Source organism: Lolium rigidum, chromosome 7 (genome assembly GCF_022539505.1).
Source record: "Lolium rigidum isolate FL_2022 chromosome 7, APGP_CSIRO_Lrig_0.1, whole genome shotgun sequence".
NCBI lineage: Eukaryota > Viridiplantae > Streptophyta > Magnoliopsida > Poales > Poaceae > Lolium > Lolium rigidum.
Window position 1 is genome coordinate 165017314 of NC_061514.1, and position 20028 is coordinate 165037341.

At 41.1% G+C, this 20028-nt stretch overlaps 2 long non-coding RNA genes and 1 pseudogene across 6 annotated transcripts; all 3 read left to right on the forward strand.

Moving 5' to 3' along the window:
* Positions 1-829: 829 nt before the first annotated feature.
* On the forward strand, positions 830-3770 carry LOC124669183. Of its 4 annotated transcripts, none has more exons than XR_006992048.1 (5): positions 830-946; positions 1055-2141; positions 2418-3207; positions 3317-3435; positions 3519-3770. It is a non-coding gene; the product is annotated as an uncharacterized LOC124669183 (long non-coding RNA). The 4 variants fall into 4 exon arrangements; XR_006992047.1 differs by having other exon boundaries at positions 1055-1279; positions 2032-3207; XR_006992049.1 differs by having other exon boundaries at positions 1020-3207.
* Positions 3771-6951: 3181 nt separating this feature from the next.
* On the forward strand, positions 6952-7939 carry LOC124672231 (annotated as a pseudogene).
* Positions 7940-9501: 1562 nt separating this feature from the next.
* On the forward strand, positions 9502-12790 carry LOC124676342. Of its 2 annotated transcripts, XR_006993580.1 has the most exons (5): positions 9502-9819; positions 9981-10137; positions 10253-12388; positions 12487-12617; positions 12716-12790. It is a non-coding gene; the product is annotated as an uncharacterized LOC124676342 (long non-coding RNA). The 2 variants fall into 2 exon arrangements; XR_006993579.1 differs by having other exon boundaries at positions 12487-12762.
* The last annotated feature ends 7238 nt before the right edge of the window (positions 12791-20028 follow it).

Consider the following 20028-nt stretch of genomic DNA (forward strand, 5'->3'; position numbering starts at 1 on the left):
GTTCTTGGGTGCTTTGGTTGTGTGTGTAGTGGTGGTGCGGTGTGGGATACCGTGCCAGTCAAAGCGGTGGTGTTGTTTCCTTTCTGTCCCATCTTTCTTCTCTCCCAAATCCGTCTCTGTCCCGGCGTCGCCTGCTTCCTCTTCCCCCAGTGTCGCCTTCTCCTCGAAATCACCTCTGTGAATCCCGGCCAGTTGCCATAGAGAGGCCGTAAGACAAGAGCAATTCGCCGCGGCAGCATCCTCCCGAACTCCACGACATCCGTCAGCGGCCATGGGGCAAGTGGGCGGCGGAGATTGGCGACCCAATGACCCATACAATGGCACCCGCGTCTGGCTCCGCACGTTCTACACAGCCGACGATGCCAGCCGGGCCTACGAGGTCGCCGCCCGCCGCCTTCGCGGGAGCAAGGCCAAGGTCAACTTCTCCGTCGCTGCCGGCGCGCCCCCGATTCCTCCCGGCACCTAGCCCCTCCCTCTACCGGAGCTCCTCCCTGATCTCTATGCCCGCCTCCCCCACTTCCTTCCCTCCCCTGCAGCCATTCATGTTCCCTGCCGCCGGGAAAAAATCCTGCGGATCCGCCCGCGGCGGGACTTTCCCCGGGTGTTCCCTCGAGCGAGGGGACTCAGACCGGTGGCCGCCGCCGTGGCCGTGGAGCTCAGGTGGTGGCGGTTGTTCGTGGTGGAGGATGGTGACGGTTTTGGAGGAGGCCGGTTGTGCAGCGGCGGGGGTGTCCTGGTATGGGGCCTCATCCGGCCGAGCTCGATTAGGTTGCTGCTGGAATTCGATGATGCGGTCCCCGCCCTGCGACGCCGGCATCGTTTGCGGCTTCGTTTGCGGTTCCAGTCCTCCTGGCCTTCTCTTTTTTGCTCAACATCTGGTCGAGCCGGACACACTGCTATGTGGTCACCACTCTCGCCGTCCCTGTTGTTCTTTCATCTGTATCAGGTATTGCTTTTTTGTTAGTTCACCCACCTTGCCAGCGCTTTAATTCCTCTGTTAATTTGGTTGTTTGTGTTAGGATTTCTCCTCTGGTTTTCACGCGGGTGTTGACAGGCCCTGGTGTTGGACAACGACCAGCACCGTCGTCGGCTCAGGATCACGGCGTAGCCGGCAGACGCCCCAACGACGACCAGTAAGCCCATGACCGTCGGCAAGGCACGGAACATGGTGGATGGAGGGGTTCCTGGCGGTGGCGGCCCACGGATGCTCCGGGCGCAATGAGCTGCTGCTCGGCGGTTCCTCCACCCTCTACTGAATTATTTGTTCTTATAAAAGAAGGTGATCATATAACCTCAGTCTTACTGGAAGCTTCATGGAATATTATGTTCTTGATTCGACACTCCAATTATTGGTTTGCCCTGCTCTATTTTCTCTTCCCTTTCTATCTCGATTCTCCTCCCTAGAGTTAATTCTGAATTGGTATGATCAAATTGAGAAGTCTTAATCATTGCTATTCGCCGAAGGTAATTTTACTACCAATTTAATGGCACTGTACATTTGGAAACTGGTCCAAATCCAGGACAAGAAAGAACTAAACCGGTTCAAGCCCAGAAAAAATAAGAATTTAAACAAATAAAACGGTATCACAAGCAAGCACAAATTACTAGAATGTTTTGCTGACCATTGTTTTAGTGTCTTCATGAGTAATTCAAATCTAGCAACAATAGTTCATGAAATAAAATTCAGTTCACCCAGTTATGCAATATGTATATCATTGATGTTCCCTGATATTTTTTTTTAAATCCTTACTGAGCTACGAGCTACACTGATACTGATGTTTCAGAGGATTGGTCCAGTTTCTCACTGGAGTGTGAAATGCAGTTGAACTAACCAGAAGTGTACCCCTACTACGTGAATATTTAATCATCCCTTATAGGAACTGATATGTTCACAAAAAACCAGATCACTGTCTCCAAAGAAATGCATAATGATTTGGCATGTTATATTTCATGTGCCTTTGTTCTGCTGTAGTACACTGGAACCCATTGATACATGAGCTTCACTTTTTTGCATGATTTGAATTTTTACAGGTCCATAGGTGTGCTACTTCTCAAGAGAGCCAGGCATCAGCTGTGGATAGCTCAAGGAGAAGACAACCTAAGAACTTCTTGGTGTTGATTATTTTGATCATTGGATCATTGTAAGTATCACCATGTTTTATTCAATCTTTAATTACCAGCGCATCAATATTACCTAACTGAATGTTCCTCCCATTTAGATTTTTTTGCTCCACAGTAGTAAGAAATTCAGTTGTTCATATGACTTACCAGGGAAATTACTGCTGAATTGGTTCACCAACATTTTAGAGTGTGTTTGACCTGTGTAATGGTGTTCTGGATGAACATTTTTCATTTGAGTGAGCTTACTGCAATATCAGATCGACTACTTTAAATACATTTAAAACCACCTTGCGCAGCTGTGTGCTCCGTGTCAGGCCAACAGAATCCTAGGCGAGGGAACCAGAATGTGTCAATGAAGAATGGGAAAAAAAAAATTTGATCATATACTCAGGTTAGGTTCCATGTTCTTCTATACTTTCTACCTATTCCATTGTCTTTAATTGCTTCAACCAGTTCAGTTATCCTAGCATTGATGGCATCACAAGTTTCAGTTAAGCACATATAATTCTTATTTGGTAACAGTTGTTCTTAATATATATCAGTTTCTGTTTTGCGCTTAGTGTGGGAAAGCTTACTGCACATACATTACGTGGAGTAATAATCATGCAACCCTCCAGCTCCTGCTTAATTTATTCAAAAGTCCCTGTATCTGTGCGTATGTTAATCTTTTATGTGTCACTACCAGCAGCATGAAAGATTTTGTGTGCAAAAAACATATACTTACTTCGTAGGTTCGTGCAGCAAAACTGTTTTGCATTGTTTCTCTTTTAATAAAATTGTTCCTTACTTCATAGCTATAGGTTCATACAGTGGTAAAATTTTCTGCGAGTCGATTGCCTATTTTTTGCTATCCATTTTATTCAATTTCTCAGTCTTGCAAGCATTTCTAAAGTTCAATGGTAAATACAGTAGAACCTCATGCTTATATGAATATAGTACAACTCAATAATGCCTTCCAGTGTCCAATATGCTGAACGGATGGAGAATCTTGGGCTGCATAGCCATTCAGATGACAAGCAAGAATATGTACAGCACCTTCATTTACAAATCTCATTTCCATGTCAGACAACATCAGATATAGAAGAGGTAAGTGAAGACCACAGTTTATTCATTGTTTTAATTTCATAGAGGAATTGAACGGCACACGGTTTCTACACAAGACATGTCGAATAGCCAACAAATTTCTGTACTCAAGGATATCATCTCTGCAATTGAAAAGAAGATAAGGCAGGCCAAAGCATGGCTACTGCACCAACCAAGAAACAAGTCAACAAAGAGCTCTTCCCACGCAAATAAAGATGTTGGCACTCCTCGGTAAGCAGCAGATTTAGACACAAGTTAAACACAATGTAGTTGTCAGAAAATAAATTGGCTTTACCTTCATTCTTCTTTCGCAGCAAAACGAAGATTCACCTAAAAGAACGACTCAGATCAGCCAAGAACCGAAAGCAAAGGAGAGAAACCGATGAAGCAATGATTTTGTACAGTACTACCAATCAGTGAGTTATGTATAGTATTATGGACCTACCAGCTGTTCTACACGATAAGTACTTGACGTATTGTAGTAGGAGTATTAGGTATCCATCACCTAACTATGTATAATTGCCCTAATCATACTCCCATGTTTTTGCAATACTCTGTTTGATGCAGCTGATTGTTCTGGATGCTCTGTATAACTACTATATTATAGGGCAACCAACTTCTTTTTTCTCATAATTTTGAACCTTTTTTTGGATTAATGTGCAGTTGACACATACGTGATTATGAGATTGATTTTCGTTGTTTATATCTTGTGTGCACCTCGGGTGTTCTCTTGCATTTTTATTGCTCACTCATTCATGATATTGGGCCATCCAACTGTGTCCGTGCAGCAGAGTTTCAATTTTGTCTGTATGTTTCTTAAATCTTGTGCGTTGGCCCACTGCTGTCGGGTGGTTTCTTAGCGGACACCTAGCACCGCTTTGACTTTTGTCCTCTGAAGTGGTATCTCGATCTGGAAATTTCACCGTGCCTTTTTTTTCCTCCAACAATCCCTCTCAATTCCGTCTCTTTCCCGTGCTCCATCTCCACCTATACGGCTATACTCGTGCCCTATCTGAGCTCCCCATGGTCGCCGGTCTCCTTTTCCTCGACGCTCAGCCGACGGATTATCGCGCCGCAACCGGTCTTGGCGTGCCGCGCGCTTCCCTGTCAGGCGCACCGCGCTCTTAAGGAGCAGGTGGAGAGGCTAGATTCGTAGAGGAGATGGCGCGGCAGGCTCAGGTGGAGCATGCTCTGATCGGCGGCGCCACAAGGATCGAGGAATCGGAGAGCGACATGTAGGGGCGGACGCCACCAAATCGACGGGCAGGTTGGTTCTCTCTGGCCATCTCCTCCCTATTTTTTCCATCTCCGGCCAAATTCCGGCGCTCAGGTCAATATTCTCTCCCTGGCCCATGCGGCCGGATTTCACCCCCTTTATCGCTCAAGTTTGATGTGGCGCACGATGTGGCCAGTACAGGCACGCTGGGCATGAGGAGATCGATGGTAGCTTCGTGTCGCCGGCTCATGTGCATGATCTGCTGTAATGTGTTCAGGTGCAAGCAGAACCTTGTGTCTGAAGCTGCGAGAGCAGAGTGGCAAGGACCAAGGAATTCCATGTACGTCTGCGCGAGTCTATAACAAAATAACAAATCATCCTATGCACGTACTGTATGAATCAAAAAGAAAGAAAAAGGAAGCACCTGGATGGATCCATCCTGAGTCCATCAACTAGCTGTATGGTATATTTAATCTTGCGGATCTATTCCTTCCTCTTCTACGTCCAGTTAAATTGATATATACAACATTGAAAATTTTGATCTAACAGATTGATGAGGAGGCCCTTTATTCATTTGTGTTTATCCCTTTGCATGTTGATATTTCGCCTTTGCTCCTCCGTGTCACTGTTGTTTTGTGCTACGCTGTGTCATGCTTTCAATATATTTTTCTCTTTTCTTAGATGTAGAATCACCGTCATGTTTGTTCATGCATATGAGTCAATTTTTAGTTATTTCTTGGCTTGCCAATTTGAGGACAGACAATGGGTGAGTGGATTTACAGGGAAAGATATATTCTCTTTGGTCTGGATGGTTGCAAACGTTATGTGCAGATTCACAGATTATGATAAATGATATCAGCCAAATATTTCCTTTTTAATGTTCTCGGTACAACACTAGCATTATTAGACAGTTGTTTACGTTTAGCTATTTCCGACCGTGCTCCAGTAATATCAGTACAAATACAGGTTAATTTTGCATGTTAGGTTCCTGGTAAAGCAACAGGAAAATATCAACCATCGGTCATCATGTAGATACTGAAATCTAAGCAAATCATATATGTTCAGAGGCGTGTAAAGAATGTTTTTTACCATCATTCTCAGTTCTCTTTAATTTTTATTTGTCTCTGACATACCTGGTCTATTCTGAAACTATCTGATGTTGTTAGACATGTATAGTAATATCTACATACCTGCAAAGAAATATTATATTCTTACCATGGGTGGTTCTGACCAGACTAATTATGGGGTACTTGGTGCTGGGAGCAATTGCATTGTACTTAAATGACCTCATGCTTCTTAGTTCCGTTTGTATCTGTTAACCCTTCCCAGTTTTCAATTTTGAATTTACAACCTAGGACATAGGGACATGAATGTGATTGACTTACCTTTTTCTCAACACATTACAGGTTTGGTTCTCTTAATATAGTCCTTCACTTCATGCAAGAGTTATCAGCGATGCACAACATTTCTGAAGTGATGGCGTCAAGTACCGGCTGATGATAGTTCTGTTTAGCATGATCATGTCACCTGGTAAGCTTGAGGTGGCCATGGTGTTACCGACATATATTTGATCACCAACCCCTCTCATTTAACATCCACACATTATGTTTGAAGTATTTTGGAAGAAATGCATGGTGTTACTGTCTCCATGGTATCAAATTGTTTCAGTTTTGTTAGCTCCATAACTTTTAAGGAACATCCCGAATTTTCAAATGCCATATTATTTCTAATATTTCAAGAAACACCCCCTTGCCTATTTAATTTGTACATTTGGTGGACTTAACATTGCATTAATTTATATTCCCTCCGGTCGGTTTAAATTGACGCAGGTGGTGCGCATACGGAAGGCAGTCTCATGTGTTAAGCAGCGTCAATTAAATAGGACCAGAGGTAGTATTTCGCATAGAACTTAAATTTCTATCAGAACATTTGCATAGGTCCTCAGAAAGTGTGACTTTTATTGAGATCTTAATCTTCATACTGGAGCAACTCAAATGTTTACATACACTGTTTTAGCTAAAATAGTTCCCTTTTGTACACGTATACGGGACTACAGTATAGATGTTGATGCAATGTGTCTTGTTTTATTTTTCATTTCTTATAGATGCTGATGCAGTATCTTCTTTTTTATAGTAAACGATAATCCAAACTTTCTTGAAGCATTGCTTATTTGTTCTCTGGAGAGTTGCCTTCAGACTTTTGCTGACTGACAAATATGATAGATTATGTCTCATTCATGTTTAATTGGTAAATTTCGTTGCGGCCTCCGCCATGGATGAGCAAAAGCGTGTGGCCAGGACATTGGTGGCGCCCGGCACGGTGGTGTTCGCCGAGGTGCTCCAGCGCACGCTGAGCAGCCGGCCGCTGTTGTCCTCGAGGCGGCTCTTCTGACGCCTCGCATGGCACCGAGCCAGGCAGGTTTTGTCCCACAATGTTCATTTCAATCTACGTATTATAATCCTGATGAGTTCGAGTGCATAGCTCCCTTGCTCAGTGTACGGATATGAAAAGCCTAAGACACTACTGATACAATGATTCATGTGTTTTGGAGTAGACAGATTATTCAACTTCACAAGCCAATTGAGCTTAAAATTTATGAGTTGGAATACTGGTGGACTTCTTACAAGAATTGGGGTAATAAAGAAATTGATTTCTTTAATTTTTTGCCATCTGTTGTTATTAATAGCTGTACAATTGCAGTGTTTCAGATCAGGTCTAATGTTTTCTTCGACTACATTTCAGGTGCTGAGAGCATTCCTTCTAAAATTTGAGCTCATGGACAGGACAGATACATTTACAGACTTGAAAAACAACATAAGGAACAGTCAAATATTTGTGTCTGGCCATCGTTATTAAGTATAATCATTAGAAACCTTTTACTTATTCTTCATTGAAGTAATTGGTTGCCTCTGCAAACAGGTTGGTCGCAGCATACATTTTTGCATTATAAGGCTAGATGAAGAGACTAATGACCCCATCATCAGATCCTAAACCTAAACGATTGGGTGAAAGTTCTGGTGATCAAGTAAAATGTTTCTGACAAAATTGCTCTCAGGTATACCTCAATCGCAGTGTATTGGACTTGCTCAATTGTCAACAACTGTTTGAAAACAACGTAGTAGTACCAGCTAACTAAATTATTTATTTGTAGTTTGTACTGAGATTTTGTGGTCAGATATGGTGAACTCCATAAATTTATTTTGCTACTTAATTACAGCATAGCAGACCTTGAGAATGCACCTGATTTATTTCATTCAGACAAGGAGGTGAGAGACTGAACTGCAATTTATTTTCCTTTGACAATTTTTGTCCTATGTATCTTTTCTTATACCATTTCTCTTATGCTACTGCAGAAGCTGTTTTCAGAAGCTTCCAGTTGTCTCTCGGAACACTGAATTAGATTAGAGCTTCCAAGGGAAAAGTATTCCATTTGATATGGAAGCTACGCTATATGCAAACTGGAAATGGTTCAAATTTCTAATGCATGGCAAGCCTGCTGAGTAAAATGATCAAACATAGTTGTAGCTATTGTACATCTCATGCACTGGATGTTGCGAAGAGAATTTGGTTAATGTTGAAGAGCAGAATGTATGTAAGCACCTTAGACACGAACATATTAAGATCGATCTTCATTTGACGACCTACAAGAGAATGTGTGTGTTCTATCTATATAATAAACCTCTAAGTAGCAGTAAGACTATTGCTGTGCTGATCTACCATTTGATCACACATTGCGAGCCTATTGGGTGTTATTATCATCCTCTAAAGTAGCACACAGGAAAAATTGTTCAATTATATTTCTCACTTTTTGTTTGATCCACCAAGAAAACCGTCCCACTGGATCTGGTGCCGGGGAAAAAGCACTTTTTTGCTTGACCCACCAAGGCACGAAGAGTAACTTTTGATTCCTACCTTGGTGATTGATTCATGTCACTGTGTAATCTGTCTATTTATGAACAATATACAAATATGGTTTCATCCTGTTGTTATGCAACTATTTATCTATGAACCATCAGTATAGTTTCTGAATCCAGACAGCATTAGAACCATCATAACAAATCATGTCACATGTTATGGTCTTAACCGCCGTCGTAGTATAGGGTAGGTGCGGCGTGCCGCCGCGCCAATTCATTCTAGTAGCTATAAGTCCGCGCTGATCCAGATGGAAAAGGAAGTATCATAGCTATCATGTGGAAAGACATTTGATTAACCTGCAAAAAGTTTGAAGATCCATCGTTGTTGAACACATTGTTGTTCCTACATCTCCCTAGTATCAATTCCATTAACCAATTCTCAGGCATATATATACTATACTTATTTGGGAACCAACTTCTTTTTTCTCATAATTTTGAGGCCTCCTCTAGAATTACAGCAGAGGTGACACGTAGCTCTTTTGTATGATATGGTTTTCGCGGGGTTTTTCTGTGTGCGATTTGGTGCTGCATAGCGATTTGGGTTATACTATTTTTCTTCGTGTGCTTTGGTGGTCTCCTGTTGTGTAAATCGCTCGGGTGGACGTAGCCAAATGTGGACGGAAGCGGTGCTGGGCCATGGGCACTACCTGTTGGTTCAGTGGGAATTGGTCAAAGCGGTGCTACATGAACAATCGAGATGGCCTATCCAATTCTTTTGTCTCGCATGAATATCTCCATCCGCATCACCGAGGGGCATCCTAATGTTTACAAGCCTTTGAGTGTAGGTCGCCGCCGGCGAGTCGTCCAACCATGGTCATCTCTGACCCTCCTTGCAGCTGCCGGTACCTCCCACCGTTCAAGGCCTGCTCGATCCGGCGTCCATGGGACCTTGTTGCCCTGGTGGTGCCCTCCAGCCGGGGGACTCAGAGCGGCGGCCGGCGGTCGGCGGCACGGGTCGTCCAGCTCAGCTGGTCGCGTTGGCCGGCGGTGCTGTTTGCTGGCATGTAGGCTGCCGCATGGGTGAAGGCGTCACGACATGGGATCGAGGCGTCATCTGGCCGGCGGTGGTGTTTTTTGGAGAGGCCGGCTGTAAATGGGTGGAGGCGTCCCAGCGTGGATCGGGGCGTCATTTGGTCGCGCTCGATTCGCTCGCCCGCGATTCGGCGACCACTGGCGGCCTCCTTTGCCTCCGTCCGGCGCCATGGCATGTTGGTGTGTTTGGGAGGCACAATGGCGAGCGGTGGTATTGGCGGCGCGAGGAGCCTTCCGTGGTGACGCGAGCATGATGTGGGCCTGGTTGGGCTGCGTCCCGGGCGGCGTTAAAGAATTTGTACTTCTTCGGCCTTCAGGAGATCCACATCTTCTTCCTTGATCCATTACCGCAAGGATTTCAAGGGCACCAACAAGACCACCAGACAGATCTGCTTCGTCCTCGCTAACTTCGTTCCTTACGGTGATGACCATCATGGTCCGCTCCCATCTCAGGTTGGTCACACTCACACCTTCCCGTTCATAATCTCTCATGTTTCCTCTCGATCCCAAAACTGAACCCTCCAGGCCAGTTGGATCTGGTGAACTGATGTCTTCTCCGTGCCCAATGTTTTTTTTTTGGCTTATGCTCTCTTACCCTGGCATGTCTCCTGCAGCGCTGTACTGCCGAGGCTGAAGCTGGCCCCTCTCACCACTCTGGTGGTGTGGCCTCAAGACACTCCGGACGCAGCTGAAGACTCTTCGCTAGCAGTTGGGACAATTCAATCGTGGCCTAGGTGGGTGCGGCACAGCTACTCTCATTCATCGACTCAGGTGAGTTGCTTAAACTCCCATTACTTCCAGGTTGCCTTGGCCACTCCGATGCCTGGGCCATGCTAAGTATCTGCCCCTTCAACTAGACTGATTCTTGGTTTTTTCTTGTTTTTAGAACTGTCCTGTATTCGTTCGCAGTGTCCAGAGCATTGATCTGCTGGCCTGACCTCGCGGCTGCATCGCACTCCAAATGGGGAATTCGAGGGATTTTTCCAAAATCATCTCATTATATTTTCAGTATCTTTTGTTTGCTCGGAAGAAAGACCCTTTTTGCAGGCTAACTGTTACAAAATGATGCTAATTGCATTTGATTTATGTTGTTCAGTTCAAATGTTTGATAGATTGTTCCAAGTATTCAAAAATTCTTTATGTTTCAAATTCTATATATAAGAGATTTTTTATATTAGGCGGGCAGGATGTTCTCTGTTAAGAGACTAGCATGTAGGAGATGGTAAGAATATTTTCTCACTACGTATTCTGTCCAATATTACAGTGAAGCAATGCTTATATAAAGGTAAAATTGTAGATTGTTTATGGTTTTTTAGATTATTTATTATTTTCCCAAATACAACATGTATTGTCTCTACTTGATTTGGAGATCATTGCTCTTCTACGTGGAATAAGAATTGCCAGTATCATCAATAGTTATGCATAGGAGGAATTTGAGGACGAACTGATGTTCTTGGTTTTTTTGCTTTCATTCAAATAAAACTCCACGGTTACCTGCGGGGTTTCAGTGGACTTTGTTTTATCAAGGGCAAGTTTGACCAATCCAACGATTTTTCAGGTCAGAGTAGAATGGACTGATTTCATGTTGGGGTAGTTCTTTTGCATGACAATAAAAGTTGTTGTTAGTTTAACCTGCCCAAAGCGTAATTAATAGCTGTGATGTACGTTAGAGGCCATGGTATCTCTCACTAGGCACTATCTACCACCATGCGAAAAGAGTTGGTCCCCTAGAGCAATGATTTACCATCATTTTGATTTCTCAAGCACCAAAACTGAAGCCTAATTAGTATATGTGCTATACATTAAAACCATTGTAAAAACTTCATCTCAAATCCATTTCAGCCTTGAATATGATGTAGTCCATATTAATTTCAGGTTCAGTTACTTGTGATTTGCCTATTTATTACAGCTTGCTTTCTGTACACTGGAAAATAAAATTAACATGCAGACACATATTAAGGTTTTGAATTTGAAGAGTCACGGTGGAATTTAGTTGCACATTAGCTTATCAGCACACAATAATCTTCTACTTTAATGAAGTTCATAAATATACCTGGCACATATATGTCTCTTAACATCTCCTGCAAACTTCTGTTGTAATCCATGGAGAAGACCACTCTTGCAATCTCAAATTAAAGCACTTTTATCAACTTCTGCGTGTCATCTGTGTTAACGCACCTATCTGAATATTTGCAGTGGTATATTGTAAGCTGGCAGTTTGGTGCTGATTGTATATGAAATCACAACACAACCATGTAGCAGTATCTTATGGCATTACTGTAGTATGTGATGGTGTATGCTGCTTTGTCTTATTCATAAGGATGTTACAATTTGGAGCAATGTGAAGGTGTGTGGTTAGTTGTATACTTTCCTGGGTTTTCTCTTTTTCTTTCCTGAGTTTCTCAATATTTGTGGATCAGATTCAAATTGTCATATTTCTGTGTGAAGCTAAGTACTACCTGCATTGTTACTTTAGGAAGCATTGGCTGAGTGGTTCTACAGACAGATCATGGCTTGAAACTTTTTTGTATGGAAATTCTATATCCGCAATTGAGTCACCAAAATAAGTTGCAATGCATGTCCTCGATATCTTTCTTGCTTTGCTAAAGTCATGCTACGAATGGTTGCTCTGAGATTTTTCATGTCTATCACTGTACCGGCCAAATGTGGATGACGAGGTGATCTTGCAAGCATTGATAGTAGGGATTTTTTTCTTTTGGTTTTGCCCTTATATTGTTTGTAACGTGTATTTGTAAGTGGCCCTTCACACTGAAACATTATTCTGTTCGCCTATGTTACGCAATGGAGATTAATAAAATTGAAGGACAGACGGTTGACAAGGTCGGCGTCTGTTTACCAAGGCCTACTTTTTCTCATGGGCAATTCTATGTCGTTGTGTGAACGGTGACATCAGTGAAAGGGTTAATGATACTTGCACTTGATGAAAATGGGGAACCGACTACAGAAACAAGGAACATAGTGTACCAGGAGGTGCTTGATAATCTCTAGGAAGGCCCTTCATGTAAGTGTTTCCCCTTATAACCATTTTTGTTACCCACGTTTTTATTTGTCTAGGGTGTGTATTCATATATTTAATATTTTATCCATTTTTGTTTCCAGGGTTTATCTGATGCATGGAAGAATGGAGTTTGTTTCCTAATCCTCGGTACAATGTTCGTTGGTGCTACATATAGTGCATGTGTTCCAGCAGGTTTGAGCCAGTTGATCCCTAGAAGCCGATGCTACTTACGGTTCGTAGTGGCATGTTTACAGTTTACAGTCATGTGTTCCGCCCATTGAATTGTTGTTATGTTGCCTGTTTAATCCTGTGCTTATTCAACCGTTGCAGTCCCTCTTGGCTATAGACTTGAAATAGTTGGTTCTGAAGTGCAAGTATTGCCGGTGATTTGTATTGAAACCTTTTGTGACCAAGTGTTTTATCTGTATAAATGCTATTGTACTAATTACTGAATTTATTGCTTTTCTATGTCGTTTCATTTTAGTTAAGCAATATCTTTCGATTGACTGACATGGGCGTCGTTTTTGACACAGAATCATCCAATGTTAATAAGTAGACAGGTGCATACGTATGTACTTGGCGATTTATAGCTGATGACATAGCTTTTCAGATTGCCCAGTCTTTACATTATACTACTGTAGTGATTCCTCCAGAATATTTACGTGTCCAGCTGCAGCTATCTGTTATGTTCGGAAAAAATGGCTATTCTTTAGCATATTTTAACATGTCCACCGACACCGAGTCTATTAGCAATGCCAGATCGCTTGGTAATAGGCTGGCCAGTATGATAGAAATGAACTAAGAGATATGGCTTCTTCTTTCCATGGGAGATTGAATGCAGACCAGCTCAATATTTATGATCAGATTATGTATGCAACCCTCAATTCGACTGGGTTTTCTTTGTAATATTTCTCAGGGCTCTAATTTATCTAAGTTGATAGAAAAAGTCAACACTCATATTGTGGGATGAAGCGCTGATGACACATAGATGTTGCTTTTAGGCCATCGATATGAGTTTAAGAGACATCTTATCTGTTAATGATAGCTCTTGGCATTCTATTCCTTTCGGTCAAAAGATTGGTTTTAGGAGGTGATTTTAAATAGGTGTTACCTGTTGTAGAACGAGGCAGCATATGTGAAGTTCTTTACTCTTCCCTTATCAGGGCATAAGAAGCGCAAGTCCGCAGAAGACACTGAAGAAGGCAAGCCAGAGACTGTAAAACGAGGAAGGCGCCCGCAAGTCGGATTCCTGAGAGAAGCGCAGTTTCGTCGTGGCTTCATGCACAGGATTGTTGGAAATCCCTATGTCCCACTCAAAATCCCAAGAGAGTTCTGCAGATGCATCATTGTTGATTTCACAGAAAAGATAGTGATCGGCAACACAAGTGGAGAGTCTTGGCGTGTGATACTGGTGGAGGGAAGAAATCACATCTACATTGAGCACGGATAGGATGACTTCGCCGAAGACAACAACCTTGACGAAGGTGATACTCTGTTCTTTACTTATGCTGTGGTGGAGTCTTTCACGAAGGTGGTCATAATAGGAAGCAATGGATGTGAGAAGATCACTGAACACGGCAAGTGATGTAGTGCCTAAGTGTTAGAACATGGGATACTTTTGCTTGCTATCGATGCGCACGCGCACCTATGACCAGTACTAAGCGATCCAATCTACCTATATATATGTTAACTTATGTGTAGAAGTTATCCTATCTTCTGCAACTATCTGTGCTAAGTTTACTGGTGTGGTTCTTTGAATTTCATTGTCACTCTATTGCTCTTTTGTAATTACCATGTGTAGCACCCTACGTCTACTTACCGTGTTTTTTCTGTGATTAGTTGTCACTGAACACTTGTATACTGCAGTTATAACGATGGATTCGTTGATAACATGTCACATCTGTGTTCCTGGTACAAGTGCACACATATTGCTAGAGCCTCTAGCGATCGGCTATTTATGTTGTTTCACCTTCGCTTACGCCTAACCAAGTTATCATCACATATACTTGCAGCACTTACAGTCCCTTTCGCTCTTTCGATCCTCCTCGCTCAGTTAAGCAGGGGCGCGGCGTGCAGAACATATCCAATAGTGCAGCGTCATCCACAAAAGGGGATGCCGCCAAGGCCGCCAGTAGACATGTACAAGCTTGCTTTTCTGTTTCCTTGCTATTAGATATATCTCTCAAGCGTCAGTAGTATACATTGGCACATTTTAATAAAGACCAACGACAATCTCCCTATTTTCCATTTCTTGGTTATTCATGTTTTGCTGTAGGCTAGACTTAGAGTTGAAATTTCCATATAGTATGGGAAAGCTATTACTGGCAAAGAAGAATTAGTTCGTTGAGCGGACCACTGATTCACTAAATACATGTTATTCTTGGTTCCAGGTTCAGCCCAGTGAGCCAACAAATTAGGAGATCAATACAACAAAGTAACAAACTGAAACTACACCTGACACACCAACAGGCTCCTTCATTCCACAGGAGCACCTCTTTTTTCTCTTTGTGTATCTTTTCTTCTTTGGCATGGTAACCTTTTATAATATTTGATAAGGAGATATTTTTTAATATTTGGCGTGGAGAGCATTCTAGACCTTGACCTGTGAGTTCATAATAGTTTGCCAAACCTGAGCCATCATGATTTTCCCTTATAAATTTATCATTTTGAGTTTATGAAGTGATTTTTCTGTATGATATTGAAAAGTTTATGGTTTTTGGTTTCGTGTTGCGCTTTTCGTTTTGACAAATCATTAGCTGAAATGGTCGGCTACTATTCTTAGATTATTATGTCAACCAATGCAGACCATCCATTATTTATCTCCATTCTTACTAAGTACAGTGAAAGAAACTAGAATCCATAATACGCATGTACTCAATGGAGAGCCGATTGGTAAAATAATAGTAGTACAGAATTATCTGTATTTACTTTTTGCTGCTATCCCTGAAAATAGTCTGATTTTTTTTGGCAACTAATGCATAGCTTCATAACTTCGCATGTAAAAACATGGATGGACACTGGACCAACTTAGATGAGCCAATTGTTCACTTTTGTTGGTGTAGCAATTTGAATATTTCATCTTACTGTCTCTCAATTATTCAGTATATCACTTTTTCTTTTCAGATGTCTTTTAGTTAATCGGGGATGCAGTTACCTTGCAATGGTCAGTTTCGTACTTGGGAGAGCTAGTTTAGGATTTCATGAATTTTATGAACTCTTATTGTCACACCTGGAGACTCGAACCATATGTATTGGTAGATGTCCTAGCAGTTTGGCCAGTTCGTGCTTGCCGTTCTTTTATTATGGTTTAGAATTACATAAGAGGAACTTTGCTATTATTGTGAGTGCTACACATATCTGAATGAGTACTTGTATTATTTTATCTATTCACGAACTGGATAGATAATTTTCAAGTTTGTATAACTGCATATGTATATGGGAGAAACTTTACACAGTTGCAGTGTCATGTTTGCTTGTGCGTGTGGTAGTTTTGAAGGGCTGGATACCTCTACCTGTATCAAAGGGTTTCTGCATGTCAATAGTTTCCTAATACTCACCTCATCACCTCACATGTACAACTTATCACAGGTGCACACCGGCCATAGTAGAACCTATCATGTTTCGAAGATTTTGAATCGTATTTGCCTAAGTAATATCTACAGTATAAAACTACACACATGAACAGTTCCGTTGAAGCAGAGGTAACAACGTGGACCGATAGACGTAACAAAAAAACATAATACACACTCTGCAATTTTTTTCCTTCTAATTGTCCCACTAGGGCCTCGCATCCCACCGCTATAAAGATAACTAGATTTAGATGTGCGCCTTGGCGCACGATCCCGTGAATTTCGCTATGTGTTTTAGCTTTTAAAAACAAAATATTAGGATAAAACAAACAAATCACAACTTGAGTAGCACACACATATACATTCAAGAAAATAGAGAAATATTTTGGGGCTCGCCTTGGCTCATGGCCCCAATAAACAGTTTGTAAAATATTATATTAAGCATCTGTAGAAATCAAATGAAAGACTATCCGATGGGCAAAACAAAATGTAAATCTTCATTAATACATATCAGTGAAACAATATGTAAATCTTCATTAATACAACATGTCCTACTATGAACTAAAGTCAACAACCTATACACTGCTTGCTCGAAGGAAGTAGACCGGGACTTCTCCAATAGAATGATGTATATGACGGAGAGAATGCCATGGCTTAAACCTAGTAACAAAACCTGAGTTAATCTATTAGTTCGCTAAATGCCACTGTTTGTAAAGAAATAACCTGCTAGTTAACTCATGTGGCTAAATCATTCATACATGTTATACTGTTGAAAGTGAAGTATTACTTTGCTGTTCCAAACTACACAGTTCAGAAATAATGTGAATTGGTAACCTGGAGGTACAGTACATGGCTTGTTAGTTCGAATGTCACACTGAAGACTTCGCGCTACAACAAAACTACTCTGAACCTGAGTGGCCTAAAGGTTTCAATGCAGGGGGTCTACTTTGAGCCACCGAAAAATGTAAGTGTTAAAGTAAGCTTTGTGAGCCATATTTCAGTTTAAAATAGTTAGTACTCTTTGATATATATGTAACCGTGATGATATGATTGCAACATTGACATATAATAGCATCAGGACTCTGAATACCTCTATAATGAGGAGACCCATAACACCAAGGAAAAGGTGGTAAACAGAACCAATAGCAAGTGAGTACTGGTTCGTACCAGAAAAAGAGGTGTAAAAAGTAATCTATTCTCAAAATTAGTGATCACTTGGAAGCAATAATACTCAAATATCATGGTTTTGATGCTTAAAATGATTACTTCACCACACCAAACTAATAACTTCCATTAGGCATAACAAAATAAATGAAAAAGATATTTTTCTATATTCAAAATAAGGTGACATACAAACAATAGACATCTAGTCTAGAACAAAAATTAAAAAATGTAGACTTTGCAAGATATTACTGATTTTGAACAACTTCAGTAGTGTATGGGTATCACTGATCATACAAAAATTGGTCATCGTTGGCTGCGTGACTTCATTATAGTGTGCTGAGATATTGTTGTTGTGTAGCATCAGGCCATCTGCGTGTCTTAGCATGGCCTGTCAGGGGATATAATGATATTCTGTACCATCTTCCATTTCATATATACTATTGTATTTGGTTTGTTGGTTATACCATTTATTACCCTTTTAAATAGTGTTCCTAAGCACATTTTCTACTATTTTCATGTATATAGTACACATCTTGTACCAGCTGTTTCATCTACCCTATTGGGAGTAGGTGGTTTTGTTCCTCCTGGGCAGATGGCAGGGATGAATCTGCTGCATCCTCATGGTATAAATCAATCTTTAGCCTCACCCAACTATGGTGTTCCTCAGTTTGATACTTTTCAGCCTATAGTCCAACCGAGACCACACTGGCCCAATCAAAAGGTAATTTATAACTCCTAAGCACTTGTTTGTTTTGTCATAATTTACCAACAGCAATACTCCTACTAATTTGAAAATAAATTCAGGCTACTACAACTCCAGATTTTATTCTAGGATGTGCAAGTTATGGACAAGTCGTGGAGTACCCACTTTGCTCTGTAGGTATTGTCAGGGATCCTGGGGTCTCCTTTTTCTCCTCCCTCACTCTCTCTTCCGCTTTCTAAAGTTCTTTGCGAAGGTTGATTTTTGTTCTCAAAGAAAACAAATAACCTAAGTTTATTATATTGCTAGACACCAGGAAAAATAATCTACAACAGGAGAATGGTAGGCTGCCCGAATCAAGTAGAATAAATAGAACAACCCTGGACATCAAATGATATAATTCAAATAGTAAGACAACATATGTATAAACTTAAAAGCGATGGATGTACCACAAAATTTTAGGTGAGGCAATAGTGAGAAGAAATCAGCAAAACAATTAAGCTCTCAGCCTAGCAACATGTATAGCACCAGTCGGATTTTTTTTTTATTTGGACAAGCAAGCGGCATGATGGCCACATACAAAGCAATGAAAGTTCAAACTTCTGGAATAGGTGCTACTGTAGTTTCAGAGATGCAAAATTTAAAACATTCAGTTTAGGAATTAGTTTAGAAGTGGTGCTAGCAGCTAGTACACTGGATAGCATAAATTTATCACAAGAACAAGCTTGGAAAGTTATTCATGCATTCTTACGCAAACTTGTACCAATATGTATTTATATAGCTTGTTCTTTGGATTTTTACCTACCATTAATAAAAGTTCAGAATCTTACTTCGTGTGAATTCGACCTATGTCACTGTATAAATGCACCAGGCAAGCTTTTCTTCCTGTACTACTACTCATATACCTATGAGCATATGCTCTAGCATTGATTTTCTTTAAAAACTCCTTCCCAGATATCTACATGGTGGTACAAAATCTGAGAAACTCATGATTTTTCTCGTAAGTATAAATCTGAGATGCAAGACATCCATGACACCCAATAGCATCAACCAAATCGTTCTTGTTTGCAATAAGACTGGACTGAATACCGTGTGTGTAGGCATACATATTTAAAAACAGAGAAATAACGAAGACAACCTTTGATACCCAAGGAAAATAGAACATGGACAGATAATTTGCCTTCCCATTAAAAAGCTATTCTCTTTTCTCTCACCCACAGATCAGAGACAACACACAAACAAGCAGATTAATAATTTTATTCATAGAACATTTACCTAGTTTGCTTTAGGGTCTCAAACTCAAGTTCTTGTGGTAATGGCCAGCGACTCGTCACCTTATTACATGCTTCTTGATGTGTTTGCCTCCAACTCGACCCTGCGCTGCCTGCCACCGCTTGGCCGTGGGCTCCTCCTTCCTCCCCAACTCCTTGTGCTCCCAGGTGACCATGAATACTCCAAACACCTGCAACTGATGACGATTACATATGTTGTAAATATTCAGCTGTGTACATAAAGGGTGCAACAAAATAGAGAAAAGTTGTATAAGAATAAATCAGAGCGTAAAGGAGAAGACCCCAGGATATTTATGATCCATGAGAAAGAATACCTGATCATGAAGTAAAGTAAGATCATTTTTTCCATATACTGCAACAGTGACTCCCCGCACCAACTTATCTCTTGGACATAAATTATAACCTGTAACAAAAAATAGAAGTATCTACTAAAAGTTTCATAGTCATTCTTGAAATAATATCTGATAAGTATCTAATTAGCTAAGCTAAGCACATCACCAAGTATAAGAATGGCTGGCCAAGATTGGCAACATTGGTCACAAAGTTAATATAAAATGTAGCATGCTTATTGTACAGATATTATGGTGAAGATACATTAAGCAGAAAGTCTGCAGACCACAACTCATAAGTGTCAACTTGGAAGATTTCCGCAATTAAAAACTGAATCTTATACCCAAGCAGAGCATCAGGTAGCAGATTTCAGTTTTGCTGCCTAATTACATCGTATTCCTGTGACCTTTCTTACCATTTAATTTAAGAAAGGTGTGCTTTGTTAATTCAATAATCATGAATAATGCACCAATAGCTAGGAAATCAGAGGTTATGGAGTATTTGTATCTCACCTGAACTTTCCGACACCTCTGCTATATCTTGGCCTACATATGATTAGGCATAATGCATAAGATATTAACTGTGTTC